This window comes from Choloepus didactylus, chromosome 13, assembly GCF_015220235.1.
Source record: "Choloepus didactylus isolate mChoDid1 chromosome 13, mChoDid1.pri, whole genome shotgun sequence".
Classification (NCBI taxonomy): Eukaryota; Metazoa; Chordata; class Mammalia; order Pilosa; family Megalonychidae; genus Choloepus; species Choloepus didactylus.
Window position 1 is genome coordinate 72,284,528 of NC_051319.1, and position 15,367 is coordinate 72,299,894.

The 15,367-nt window shown below is 38.6% G+C and overlaps 1 pseudogene; it reads left to right on the plus strand.

The window, feature by feature from the left end:
* Nucleotides 1-6,510: 6,510 nt before the first annotated feature.
* LOC119507553 lies at nucleotides 6,511-7,198 on the plus strand (annotated as a pseudogene).
* The last annotated feature ends 8,169 nt before the right edge of the window (nucleotides 7,199-15,367 follow it).

Genomic DNA, 15,367 nt, shown 5'->3' on the forward strand with positions numbered 1-15,367 from the left:
GTCATCAGAGAAATGCAAATGAAAACATGAGATATCATTTCCTAAACACAGGGGTAGATATAATCAAAAAGACACGTAATAGCAAAGTTCGGCGAGAATGTTGAGAAATTAGAACCCTCATACGCTGCTGGTGGGACTGTACAATGGTGAGGCCATTTTGGGAAACTGTCTGAAAGTTCCTCAAAATGTTAAACATGACCCAGCAATTCCACTCCTAGGTATATCCCAAGGGAAATTAAAACATATGCCCACACAAAAACTTGTCCATGAATGTTCATAGCAGCATTATCCAAAATAGCCAAAATGTGGAAACAACCCAAATGTCTGATAACTGATAAATGGATAAAAAATGTGGTCTATCCATACAGTAGAATATTATTCACCAATAAAAAGGAATGAAGCAATAGCTAGCAGTAAATACCTGAAACTATCAAATTACAACCCAGAACCCTTGAATCTTGAAGTCAACTGTATAACAATGTAGCTTATGAGGGGTGACAATGTGATTGGGAAAGCCATGTGGACCATACTCCCCTTTGTCCAGTGTATGGATGGATGAGTAGGAAAACCGGAGCAAAAAAAAAACACCCAGTGTTCTTTTTTACTTTAATTGTTCTTCTTCACTTTAATTTTATTCTTATTACTTTTGTATGTGTGGTAATGAAAATGTTCAAAAATTAATTTTGGTGATGGACGCACAACTATATAATGGTACTGTGAAAAATTGATTGTACGCTTTGTATAATTACATGGTATGTGAATATATCTCAATAAAATTAAATTATTTTTTTAAAAAGGAATGAAGCATAACAAATATATCATACTAATGCAAGGTATTAATAACAGGGTGGCATATGGGAAATCTGTATTTTCTGCATGATTTATCTGTAAACCTATAACTTCCATAATTTAAAAAAAAGAAAAACATAATAAAAAAGGAAAGAAGTACTGATACAAGCCACAACATGGATGAACTTTGAAAACATTATGCTAAATGATAAAAGCCAGTTACAAAAGTCCTCATATTGTATGATTCCATTTATATGAAATGTTCAGGATAGGCAAATCCACAGATGCAGAAAGTAGATTAGTTAGTGGTTGTTAGTGGGGTAAAGCAGGATTTGGGGGAAAATCAGGAGTGACTGCTAATAGGTTCAGAGTTTCTTTTCAGGGTGATAAAAATGTTCTAAAATTGATTGTGGTATTGGTTGTAGAACTCTGTAAATATACTAACAACCATTTAATTGTACATATCATATCAATATGGATTCATAAATTTTTTTGGATGTATTATAACCATTATTATTCTTTCTTATGCTAAAATTGTCCCACATTTGGCCACTGGGGGTCCCTTCAACCCAGTTCCTATGTCCTTTTGACATGACCTCATCAACCTTTGAACATTTCCACTTCCTGGCTTATAGGCAAAACAAGATATCCCATGCTCACCTTGCATTTTCCCTGCTCCAGGACTTAATCAGTTATTGCTTCAAGAAACCTAATTCCTTTTAGTTGGGAATGGTATTTTAAAACTAAGAGCTGGGTATTATACAGTATCTACTGCTACAAGGCCTTTACAGTGAACGTATACATGTTCTTCATGGGATTCTTTCTAACCTTCCCCCACTCCAAGTTTTTATCTCCCTTCTCCCACACTGAAAACTTTGATACCCATTCACATTAATATCTTTACTCATTTGGTATGTCCTACCATACACACAAAAATAGTTTCAAAATTACAACAACAACATCCATGACGTAAAGTTCAAGATTTCTTTGCAATTGTCTTTATCCTTGGAATTTGTCCTATTAGGGACATATAGTCAGTGTGACGTGTTCAAAAATAACTTGAATTATATTTTCTATATGTCTATGTTTTCAATTTTTATACACAGTTAACTTTGTTAGGTTCTCTTTGTGTTTGGATTTGGGGTTTGCTTGTGTGTCTTTTAATTTACATTCAACTTATTAACTCTGTTTCTAGCCTCTCTCCCTCTCTGTCAACAATAGAAGCTGCTAGCTTTGTCATCCAATTTCTCCAGTCCTGAGGATGGTCCCAATTTACCAGATAGGTTCTTTGGGGATCTTCTGATGAATAATTGCAAAGAAAGAGGGAGGAAAGAATGGCAAGAAGTACATGGAAGGAGTAGGTAAGGCATACGAGAGTTCCTTTTTCTTTTCTTTTTAAAGAGAGATGCATAGAAATAGCTGAAAAATATGAGAAATAATTGAAACAAGACCTTCAAGCAATCAAGAATAGCTTCCACACTTGAGGAGAGGTCACTTCGGCTAACAAGGGAGTCTCAGCAGGTAGGGAATTTGGGGTGGTCTGAATCAGCCAAATTCTCCAATATAACTCATTCCAACTATTCAGATGTCACTCTTTCCTGATCAATATCCCGACTATACTATACAAGGCTCAGAATTAAACTAACAAAATGTGGCAACTCTGAGAATCAAACATTGTGTTTGGCTTACAACTATTTCAGGTCTTCAGCTGCAAGAGCTTTAATAGGTTGAAAAATCTCTTACAGATTTTTATAGCAATGATATAGAAAGTCCCTGAGTTTCAACTGATATCTTGAGCTAATAATTTAGAAACTTTACCTTGTCGATCTTTGTTTAAAATATGCAACAATATTAGAAGCAGTCACAACACCCAGTCCTTGAATTCCTCCTAACATTCATAATGTCCTATGGCAGTAGCTACTTGGATGCCCAAAGCCTTGTCTTCAACTTACACATCAGTTCAGGTGGCACATGGAATTATTTAATTAGCTATTTTGCTACTATTTGCCAAAACCTGTGAAAATCCACTTCCTTCATGTTAGCTGGATTCCCCTTGCCTTCAACCCCAACCAAGTTAAATAACCAATTCCAGTTCTCCACCACCCCACCTCATCTTTCCCTGAGGATCTATTGCTTATTCCTGGTAATTATTCCACTCAGTTAACTTCTCAAAACAATATTTAATGGTTAGCTCACACATTAACTTGGAAAAGAGGCAAAATAAAGAGATGCTGTGCTGATAATACCACAGGCAAAAACAGAATCAGAGAGGCAGTCTAGAAGGACACAGCTGCCGCTGGCATTGAACTTAAAAATCACAGCTTGCACCATTGTCTTCCCTGGTATTCAACACTGGATCCAAGTTCTGGCACCACGGACACTGCTGTGCCTGCCAAATGGATGTTGTTGTCACTGGCACCAAAAAAGAACTCTCCACTGTCCTTGTTTCTTTGTGTCATTAGTTTCAAATTCAAAATCTCAGATGAGTGCATCTGATTGGCAAAGTCAAGGGCCTACATCCTGGCTGGCAGAGAAACAAGAATATTAGATGTCTCTTCATTTCAACCTCTGTATTGAGTTAGGGAATCCCTCAAATAGGAAGGGTGTTCAAAAGCTGGACATCAAAAATTACAAGTGTCCATTACATATAAAATCCTCTGTGCAAGTGTCACAGGATGTAATAATAGATGTAAACAGTTATTTTCTTTTTAAAAATACTATATTTAGTGCATATAGCACAGTGCCCAGCTCACAGCAGGTACTAAATAAATAGCAATTTCTATGAATACTATCATAATCAATATTGTGGTCATTATTATTACAAAATGTCAACCTACAGGGATCAATGAACAAGGATTAAATGAGATAAAAGTTTTAAGTAATGTCTGCAGAGACAGATGACAGATGCCATGGTACTATAGAAGACCCTCTAGAATTAGATAGCTCCCCAGATTAAGAATCTTTCACCATGATGGATCAGAGCCTCAAAAAAAAAAAAAGTTTTTATATAAAAACAAAAAAAGAAATGTTTCTTGCATACTTGAATTATAGGCTGATATTTGTACCTACTACACCTATTTTCAGGTGCACTGTACCAGTCAAGCAAAATGCCTAGGAAAGCTTTCAGGAATGCTTCAGAGGACCTGCTACATCCCCTCCACTATACCCTTCGTAAGCGTTCTTTAAACACTGTCTACCTTCATACTAGATTGCCTCAACACAGCAAAAACTGATCAGCCATTTATAGACTATTCTGCAGCTTATGAGATGATCTGGCCCTAGGTTTATGCCCCAGGAGCCTGTCTTCTCTCTTAGAAAGTACAAACTCAAGTCACCAAAAGATTCAGAAGCAGTTAATCTTAATGGCAGGAGGAGGGAAAGTAGCAGTCTTCATAATATGAGGTGGATAGATTCTTTAATGCTACAACTTCCTCCCCTCTTAGTATGCATGCCCCTCCTCCTTTTTTAAAAGATGAATTTTAGTGCATCTTTAAAATCACAAATAGGTCTGGCATCTTGTTGTTTCCATTGCTGCACAACTCTTAGATCTTATTCATCAGTCGGCCGAACTGTTCCTTTTTCAGAGAATGTAGATACCACCCCAAATTTTTCTTATATCCTTGGTTTTAACTGTTGTGGCTTGCTGAGTCAAAACAGCTGAATTTAATACAAGTTCAGTGTCATTTCCTTCAAGAATTAACTCATCTTTCTGGGCTTGAGATACTGAACAAGCCACACCTGACCTCATCAGAACCCTGCAGATGTATTTTTCACCGAAGATATTTTGGATTTCAACCCGAGATCCACTCTCCTGGATAACAATGTTGATGGGGAAGTGAGCATACACAGACTTCATCTTGTAACAGAAGCTCAGCGCCACACCCTTGATCATGTTTTGTACATGACTATAGATAGTGCAAACTGTAGCCAGCTCCTTTCCATTTCCCCACTATTTGTCAATCCAAAGCCTCTTCTTTTTCTTCCCAAGTAGACTGAGTTCTATACTGATGTGATTGAAGTCCCTCCCCACAGTTCCTCTGGGGTCCTTCACAATAACTGTGCATCCCTTCAGTGTGATGTCCACATTTGCTGGAATGTCAACAGTCTGGTTGCTGAGAATGGTCTTCCTTCTCGCAGTAGATGCAGGAAAAAAAAAAGCTGCATGCCCGTTTTCAATGTGAGTTTTCTGCCTCTCCCATGCAGTGGTGAAGTCTATTTCTCCAAACACTTGAAAGTGGGGCCTTTGGAACTTGGCTTTGACCAACAGAATGTGGTGGAAGTGACGCTGTGTGAGTTCTTAATTCTAGATCTGAAGAGAAATTTCAGCATCTGCTTTGCCCTCTTACAATACTGCCCTGAAAATATTATGCTGTGAAGAAACTTGGGATGAAAGACAATGTAGAAAGAGGCCACACTATCCAGTGGTCCTAGCAAAATCCATCCCGCAACCAACTCACAAGCTGAATGTAGCTGTAAGCATAAGCCCAAATGAGATATGCAGAATTGCCCAATCAACCCCCCAAATCATCAGAAATAACAACTTGAAATTGCTTTAAAACACTAAGTTTGGGGTTGTTTCTTACCCTGAGACCACTATGTGTGGGAGTCAGTCTAGCCTACAAGAAAATGAGAGATCATCAAAAGGGGAATCAAGGGACCTCAGCTAAGTGCCAGGAACAACTACTAGACATGAGAGCAAGGTCATCTTGGACCTTCCAACCTTCAACAGAATGCAGCAGCATGACCTAGCCCAGGCAACAGCAGCAAAGAAACAGCCCTGTCATTCCTCAAAATCTTAAAACATAATAAATCCTTAATTCCAACCTTTCCCTCAGCCTCATAATTTACCCATTGGCAATCCTGCCAGGTCTACCTTCAAAATACATGCTGAATCTGATCACTTCTCATCAGCTCTACAACTAACATACTGGTCCAAACCACCATAATCTCTTGCATGGATTATAAAATGGTCTCCTAACAAGTCTTTATGGAGTAATTAAAATATTCTATACCTTGATTATGATGATGGATACATGACCACATAAATTTGTCAAAATTCATAAAGCTATTATACTTAAATTATACCTCAATAATCACGACTTTTAAAAAAGTAACATGAAGCCACCCAAGCTTTCAGGTTACTATCAAAGTACAATGAATTCATGCTAAACCAACCACATTTTTTCTAGGACAAATGCAAGATTACCTTTAGTATGAAATAAAAAGAAGAAACCAGACATAGAAACATCAAAATTTACTCTAAATAAGCAATTACACGTACAAGTCACATTTCTGAGACACTATATAACAGACTATAATTATAAGAAACTAAGAGAAAACTTAATGAGCTATTATAAGCTAAAATCTCTTTATTATTCTGTGGTATATCAAATAAATCAATTCAAGGAGGAATTACTATCATCAGCCTGTACGATCGAATAGTTTGTTTACATTTGAATGAAAGGATTAATATGGAGAGTCTGAATCAGCTCTTGCCATATTTGCAGTACATACTTGAGAACAAAAGGTTTAACCACTTTTTCTTGTCTTTCATTAAAACCCCATACAATAAGAAAAAGGCTTTTTAAAATGTTACTTACTATTTTTAAGCTATAATGTGAATAGAAAAAAATTATTGCCATCAGTATAACAGAACACCAAAAATGAGTGCAGCAAGGAAAGAGCGTCACTTGGGAATTAAAAGTGCATCCACAGGGTGTGGCGTGAACATGGCGAAGCAAAAGAAAACAAGGAAGTATGCGACCATGAAGCGAATGCTTAGTCTCAGAGACCAGAGGCTTAAAGAAAAGGATAGATTAAAGCCTAAAAAGAAAGAAAAGAAAGATCCCAGTGCACTCAAGGAAAGAGAATTGCCTCAACATCCTTCCTGCTTATTTTTCCAATATAATACACAGCTGGGCCCACCTTACTACATCCTGGTAGATACCAACTTTATCAACTTTTCCATTACAGCCAAACTGGATTTAGTGCAGTTAATGATGGACTGTTTGTATGCCAAGTGTATCCCTTGTATAACTGACTGTGTGATGGCTGAAATTGAGAAATTGGGACAGAAGTATTGAATGGCTCTAAGGATCGCCAAGGATCCAAGATTTGAACGATTACCATGCACACACAAAGGAACCTATGCAGATCACTGTTTGGTACAGAGAATAACTCAGCATAAGTGTTATATTGTGGCCACAGTTGACCGGGACCTTAAGAGAAGAATTCGAAAGATCCCTGGAGTTCCTATCATGTACATTTCTAACCATAGGTACAACATTGAACGGATGCCAGATGATTATGGAGCCCCTCGGTTCTAGTCCTTACAAGACAAAGTTTCTCTGCCTTCCTTCGACTGACTTTTTCTGTTACTAGTTCATTAAACATTTTCTATTATGAGCCAATTGAGGGTCATTAAGTGCACTCACTTTTTGATGCTGTTTTGAATTGATATATCACTTAAAAAGTTGTTACTTTTTTTATAAATCAGATGCTCAGATAAAAAAAAAAAAAAAAAAAAAAAAGTGCATCCACAGGAGAACCTAAGATGGCGGCTAGGTGAGACAGGGCAAAAAAACACCTCCGTGAAAAATACTAGATAAAAACCAGAAAGTGACCCAGAATACCACTTCCAGCGATACACCAGCTGGACAAGGTCTGCTAAAACCACAGGGACCGTGCACTTGATGAAACCAGGAGTCTGCATTCTGAAACGAGTGAGCAAGCCGGCTGAAAGTCCCGCGGCCATACTGCGGTGTGGGCAAACTGCAGGCTGGCGTTTGGAGACGGACTAGTTCTTCTTAAAAAAAAAAAAACAAAAAAAAAACCCAGGAGTGGCTGCAGATACGGCAGTGAGAACTGTGCAGTGAAGCACTGCAGGAGCGGGCTGTAGCCAACGCCTCAATGTCTGGCGTGGAGGATAGCCCTCCCCACACCCACTGCTGATTGTCCCAGGGCCAGAGGGACAGAGGGGAGAGCCAAAAGGAAAAGGAACCCGCGCCCCTTGCAGCTGGCTTCCCGGCGTGCTGGCGACACTCCTGCCCAGGGCCGTACCCACAGCCCAGAGCCACGCCAGGAGACCCAGTCTGATGGGGAGTGTATCCCACGGCACCACATGCATGCCACAATATCAGCCATGGACAGTGGCTGTGGGTGCAACCACAGCTAGTTGTCCCGGAGCTGGGAAGGCGGAGCTGTGTGAAGTGGGGGGGTGGGGTTGAGATGCCCCATTCAGTGATTTTTGCATCAGTCTGGGAGCGCCCCTGCACAGCCCAGCGGCCCGGGGCTTCCCTTAAGGGAAGGTGCGCACTTGTGACGTAGCACAGCCTTCCCTCAGCAAGGTCCTGGAAGATCACAGCTATCAAGCAAAGCAAATGCCAAGAGGCCAAAAACAACAGAAAATCTTAAAGCATTTGCTAAAACCAGACGATATGGAGAACCCAATCCCAAACACCCAAATCAAACGATCAGAGGAGACACAGTACTTGGCACAATTAAGCAAAGGACTACAGTCAAAGAATGAGAGCATGGCACAGGCTATAAAGGACATGAAGAAGAACACGGCACAGGATATAAAGGACATAAAGAAGACTCTAGAAGAACATAAAGAAGAAATTGCAAGAGTAAATAAAAAAATAGAAGATCTTATGCAAATAAAAGAAACTGTTGGCCAAATTAAAAAGACTCTGGATACTCATAATACAAGATTAGAGGAAGTGGAACAACTCAGTGTCCTAGAAGACCACAGAACAGAACATGAAAGAACAAAAGAAAGAATGGAGAAAAAAATCGAAAAAATTGAAATAGATCTCAGGGATATGATAGATAAAATAAAATGTCCAAATTTAAGACTTATTGGTGTCCCAGAAGGGGAAGAGAAGGGTAAAGGTCTAGAAAGAGTATTCAAAGAAATTGTTGGGGAAAACTTCCCCAACCTTCTACACAATATAAACACACAAAGCATAAATGCCCAGTGAACTCCAAACAGAATAAATCCAAATAAACACACTCCAAGACATATTCTGATCAGACTGTCAAATACTGAAGTGAAGGAGCAAGTTCTGAAAGCAGCAAGAGAAAAGCAATTCACCACATACAAAGGAAACAACATAAGACTAAATAGTGATTATTCAGTGGCCACCATGTAAGCGAGAAGGCAATGGCATGACATATTTAAAATTCTGAGAGAAAAATTTCCAACCAAGAATACTTTATCCAGCAAAACTCTCCTTCAAATTTGAGGGAGAGCTTAAATTCTTCACAGACAAACAAACACTGAGAGATTTTGCCAATAAAAGACCTGCCCTACTTCAGATACTAAAGGGAGCCCTACCAACAGAGAAACAAAGAAAGGAGAGATATAGAGAATTTTAACAGATATATAGAACCTTACATCCCAAATCACCAGGACACACATTTTTCTCTAGTGATCACAGATCTTTCTCCAGAATAGACCATATGTTGGGACATAAAACAAGCCTTAAATTAATAAAAAAAATTTGAATATATTCAAAGCACAGTCTGTGACCACAATGGAATACAAATAGAAGTCAATAATTTTTGATTTGTAACCCCACTATTTACTTCCTACAGGATATAAATACATAAACTCTAATGACAAATCAATGGTTTTGGACTCAATATAAAATATGTAATTTTTGACAAGAACTATATAAAGGCAGGGGAATGGAAGAGTATAGGAACATAGTTTATGGTCCTATTGAAGTTAAGTTGGTATCAAAGAAAACCAAGATTGTTATGGATTTAAGAGGTTAAATTTAAGCCCCACAGTAAACACAAAGAAATTATCAGAGAATATGACCATAGAGATGAAAAGTAGAGTATGGGTTATGAGAAGTGGAGGAAGGGGCAATGGGGAGTTAAGAAATGAGTGTAGGGTTGCTGCTTAAGGTGAAGGGAAATTTCTAGTAATGGATGGTGGGAAGGTGATAGCATGACAACATTCTAAATGTGATTAATCCCACTAATGGAATGCTGGGGGGGGGTAATGGGAAGATTTAGGCTGTATATATGTTTCCACAATTGTAAAAAAAAAAGGACAGTCTAAATAGAAGACAATTGAATGCCAAGGTTGATCCTGGATGGGATCTGAGGATGGAGGACAGGAGGCTCAAAGGGGTAGTTGGGACATAAGGGGAAAAAAAAAAAGGAAATATAGAATGTAAGCTTTGTATCATTGTTGAATCTCTTGAACTTTTTAGCTGCGCTTAATGGGTTTGCATAAAAGAATGTTCTTGTTCATGGGAATTGTATATGTGAATTATAGTGTTTGTTCAAGGATGTGTGCAGCTTGCTCTCATATGTTCAGAAGACAGAGCAATAGATGATGGATGATAGATAGGGAGGGAGAGAGAGGGAAAGAAAGAAATGGCGGTGTGACAGCATGTTAAAGTTGACGGATCAGGGTATGGGGGAGGGGTGTCATGGTATGGGGGAGGGGTGTCAGGGTTTGGGGTTTGTATTGTTTTTGCAACTGTTCCTGTAACTTTGAATTTATTTCAAAATAAAAATTTAAAAAAAAAGTGCATCCACTATTATTCATAGCAAATAGTTGGTGGTCAAGAACATGTTTCCTGGTCTTGACTCAATGTTGGCAAAAGGAGAGAACAGAGTGAATACAGTCAAATTGTGGCTACTTGGGTCAGTCTGTTCAGCACTTGAACAAGTAAAGGTCCAAGAATGCATAGCTGTTTTTCCACATCCATGTATACTGGCTGTCAATGATGCAGCAGAAACTGACTTGTCGCTCAGTAGTTACTCTACCTTTTACCTTTCTAATTTTACTCTGGGAGACAAGGCACCCAACCTCTCATATAGCTTAGGGTGACCAATGATATGTAAGTGTTGAGAGGGACTTCAGGAAAAGCTCCTTACAAAAGGGACAAAATGCTAGCATGTGATATTTTGCCTTTTTTCACTTGCCCTTTTCTTTTTTGATGGGAGGATCTGATAGCTGGAGCTGCATCAGTCATACTGGACCACAGAGTGACCTTGAAGATAGAAATCAAGCACTAAAGATGACAGAGCAGAAAGATAGAAGCCTGAATTCTTGCTGACATCCAAGAGAGCCCTGGACTGCTACCTCAGGACATCTTGAACTTGAAAGGAAAAGAAGCCTCTCTTCTCTGTGCTATGGATTAAAACAGTTTAATGTCCTTTGCTGGGGGGCCTTTCTGCATCTTACAGCAACAAAGGAAGAGAGAATGCATGGGGAATTTTTCAGGGCCTTGAAAATGGCATACATCAGTTCCTCACACATTCCATTGACAAAGAAGTCAAATGGCCTCATTTAACTAAAGAGATACAGGGAAAAACAGTCAAGCTGTTAAGGAGAAAAGAAAATATGGTGTTTAGTTATACACTGCTATGTAATAAATTACCCCAAAACTTTGTGGCTTAAAACAACAGTAATTATTTCTCAGTTTCCGTGGGTCAGGAATCCAGGAGTAGATAGTTCTGCCTTGGGGTTTCTCATGAAGTTGCAGTCAGATGTTGGCCAAGACTAGGCATCTCGGGGCTTTGACTGCGCTGGAGGATCTCCTTCCAAGGCGGTTTATTCTCATAGCTGACACAGTGTTACTGGCTGTTGGGAGGAGGCCTCAGTTCCTCAACATGTCAGTTTCTGCTGCATCATTGACAGCTAGTATACATGGATGTGGAAAAACAGCTATGCATTCTTGGACCTTTACTTGTTCAAGTGCTGAACAGACTAACCAAAGTAGCCACAATTTGACTATTCACTCTGTTCTCTCTTTTCTCCAGTGGGCTGCCTGAGTGAGCAATTCAAGAGACCAAGGTCTAAAACCACAATGCCCTTTGTGACCTAGCCTCAGAAATCATACTGTTACTTCCACCATACTGTCACAGAGACCAGCCCCGACTCAGTATGGGAGGACGCTACACAAAGTGTGAATAACAGAGACGAAGATGACTGTAGGTTATCTTGGATGCTGTCTACCACATGAGGTTTGATGCCTGTCTGCCACAGGTCTCTAAGCCAGTGAGTTCATGAACAGAACCAGCAGGACAACTTAACAGTTGTTTACTTCATCCATTAGCAATGGTTTGACAAAATTCTTGGAAAAGATAATTATACCTGCAGTACTCCAGAGGCTCTCAAGAAAGCAGACTCAACCAGTTTTCTTGTACATAATACCAATGCTTCTCTCATGATTTCTTTCTTTACTGTGGCATGAAAATCCCTCCAAAACTTCTCCCCAAACCTTCCCCTAATATAAAATATAAAACCATAAAAGTACTAAGGAAAAAATGATTTTTAAAAATTCTCTTTGGGTGAGAAATTTTAAATTTTTTAATAAATACAAAATTGTTACATTAACTACACAACTAATTTAACACCATAAACAAAGTAAGGAGACAAATGACAAATTAGGAAAAAATTATTTCTAACATATAAAAGGCCAATATCCCTAAAAAAAAACAAAAACAAACAAACAAAAAACTAAAAATCGCTAAGAACAAGATAAAAAATTTAGGAGAAAAGCAAAGAATTGCCAACCCAATGTGCCAAAACCCCACTAAACTGTTCTTTTTACAGGTTGAAAAAGAAAGAAACCCAAAAGGACAAAGAGAATAGGAGAGAATACAAAAGCAGACAAGTATCAGAGAAATTTTGGAAGCCGGAAAGTGAATGAGCAAGTGGTTAGTGACTTAGCAGACAGGAGAAAATGAAAGCTAAATGCCTACGTGTAGAAAGGCCAAGAAGCAAAACTATTTGCATTGCAGAACCTCAGAAAACCTGGGTGAATGGCAAGAATGATAACACAAGATTTGACTGCAGTAACACAGTGTTAATAATACAGAAAACTCTGTGTGAGGGGAGTATATGGGAACTCTACTTTTTGCATGATTTTTCTATAAACCTACAACTTCTCTAGTTAAAAGAAAAAATGTTAAATACAGGTTTGGTTGTCAGTCTGCATATGAACTTGGACACTGAGGTTCCATCCCCAACTACACATAGCCAGATTCATGTGCAACTTAAATATTTTTGCTAGAGTACATACACTTACACAACAGGTTTTCAATTTGGAAAATTAATTCTAAATAAAATGTTTTCAAATCCTCATAAGAAATATTCAGATAGTTTAGATAGCAAGAAAATACCAATGTTTGACTTCATATGGTCATCAAAGCTTCTGTAACACCCACACTTTGATCCTTTACTTTCATCCCAGCAGCCAAGAAAAATATGTGGGTTGGGTATAAAACATTGTTTCCAAACCCAAAACTGTCAGTTATGGATCAAACACTCCTATGTCCTTAGAAAATGAATTAGATTAAAAAATCTAAGTTTGAATTAGATTAAAAAATCTAAGTTTGGCTGAGAGCAGAAACATGGACATTTGCACATTGGTGTTTATGGAGGCAGTATTCATGATAGCAATGGGTGGAGGTGGCCTAAGGGTACACTGACTGAGGAACAGAATGGTGACCTGTGGTGCATGCACACAATGTAATATTGAGCAATTGAGGAGTGAAGCTGTGAGACACAACAAGGTGAATGGATCCTGTAGACAGCATATTGAGTGAAGTACACCAGAAACAAAGGCAAACACTATAATTCCACACCAATATGGACTAACTACAGTGTGTAAGCTCAGAATTGAACCTTAGAGCACAGCTTATCAGAGGAACACTCATTTTAACAGTCCCTAGATTGTAAACTCTTACAGCAGTCACATCTATTCCTGAATTGTAATGACTATCTCCAAACTCTGAGATGTTGATCCCTTAATGTATAACCTGATTTGTCTCTGGAACATTGGGTATCTGTGTTACACCTGAAACTCAGAGCTAGAGCTTGACAGATATGAGTATCAGTATTAAGGCATAAAGCAACTGTTTAAAAAAAAAAAAAGCTGAAATAGAGCCCAGGCTTCAATTAGAGATATGAATAAAGCAGATTTGGTTAAGACTAGAGCAAATCAGGCCAAAGGGTAAAGGTTGAAACTGACTGTATGTTAAAATTTCAACTTCCATGTGAGACCAAGGGAAGAGATGTTTATTTGGTCTATATTTTCTAAACAATATAACTTCTACAGTCAGTTTGTTCAAACACTGCAATTACATGGAACTTTGAATAGGAAGTGAGTTATGGTAGGTCTGTATGGATTAGAATGAAATAGCAACACATCCTAAAGCCATTTGGGTGGAAAATAAAAATATATATTCAGGGCCCCCCTGAAGAGCTGGGGGAGGATGCAGAGGTGTTGGACTTCCTCACCTGGATTGTTGCTGATGTTCTCACAAATACTGGGGACTGACAGCTTGATGTGCTGAGCCCTCTGTCTTGGGGCTGGCCCCTATGAAGCTTGTTGCTGCAAGGAGAGGCTAAACCTGCTTATAATTGTGCCTAAGAGTCTCCCCGAGTGCCTTTTTGTTGCTCAGATGTGGCCCTCTCTAACAAAGCCACCTTTGCGGGCGCTCCCCCCTACATGGGACCTGACTCCCAAAGGTGTAAATCTCCCCGGCAACACAGGATGAGACTCCCAAGGATGAATCTGGACCTGGCATCATGGGACTGAGAACATCTTCTTGGCCAAAAGGGGGATGCAAAATGAAACAAAACAAAGCTTCAGTGGCTGAGAGATTCCACATGGAGTCAAGAGGTCAATCTGGTGGACATTCTTACACACTAAATAGATAACTTTTAGGTTTTAATATATGCAAATAGCTAGAAGTAAATACCTGAAACTACCAAACTCCAATCCAGTAGCATTGACTCTTGAAGACTGTATAACAATGTAGTTTACAAAGGGTGACAGTATGACTGTGAAAACCTTGGGGATCGCAATCCCTTTATCCAGTGTATGGATGGATGAGTAGAAAAATGGGGACAATACCTAAATGAAAAGTAGGATGGATGAGGGGGCAGGTGATTTGGGTGTTCTTTTTTTATTTTTATTTTTAAATTCTTATTCTGATTCTTTCTGGTGTAAGGAAAATATTCAAAAATAGATTGGGGTGATGAATGCACAACTATAAGATGGTACTGTGAACAGTTGATTGTACACCATGGATGACTGTATGGTATGTGAATATATCTCAATATAACTGAATTTTAAAAAAAAAAAAAGAGAGAGAAAAAAAAAAAATCTAAATTTAGCAGTTTAGAGTCACATGTCACCAGAAGGAAAGCTGGAGGTTAAAACATGGGAATGTGTAACACAGTGAATCTTGTGGGGGACAATGTCTATCATTAATTGTATAAATAAAAAGTTCTTTCATGAACTACAAATGTACGACACTATTACAAGGAGTTAATTATAGAGGGATATATGGGAAAAATAATACCGATTGCGAACTACGAACTATAGTTAACAGTAATATTTTAATATTCTTTCATCAACAGTAACAAATGTGCCACACCATTATGGGTCAATAATGGGTGGGAGGAGAGGATAGGGGGTATGGGAGGATTTGGGTTTTCTTTTTTACTTTTATTTTTTTTTTCTGGGGTAACAAAATGTTCTAAAATCAATCATAGAGATGTATGCACAACTATGTGATGATATTGTGAGCCAGCGAT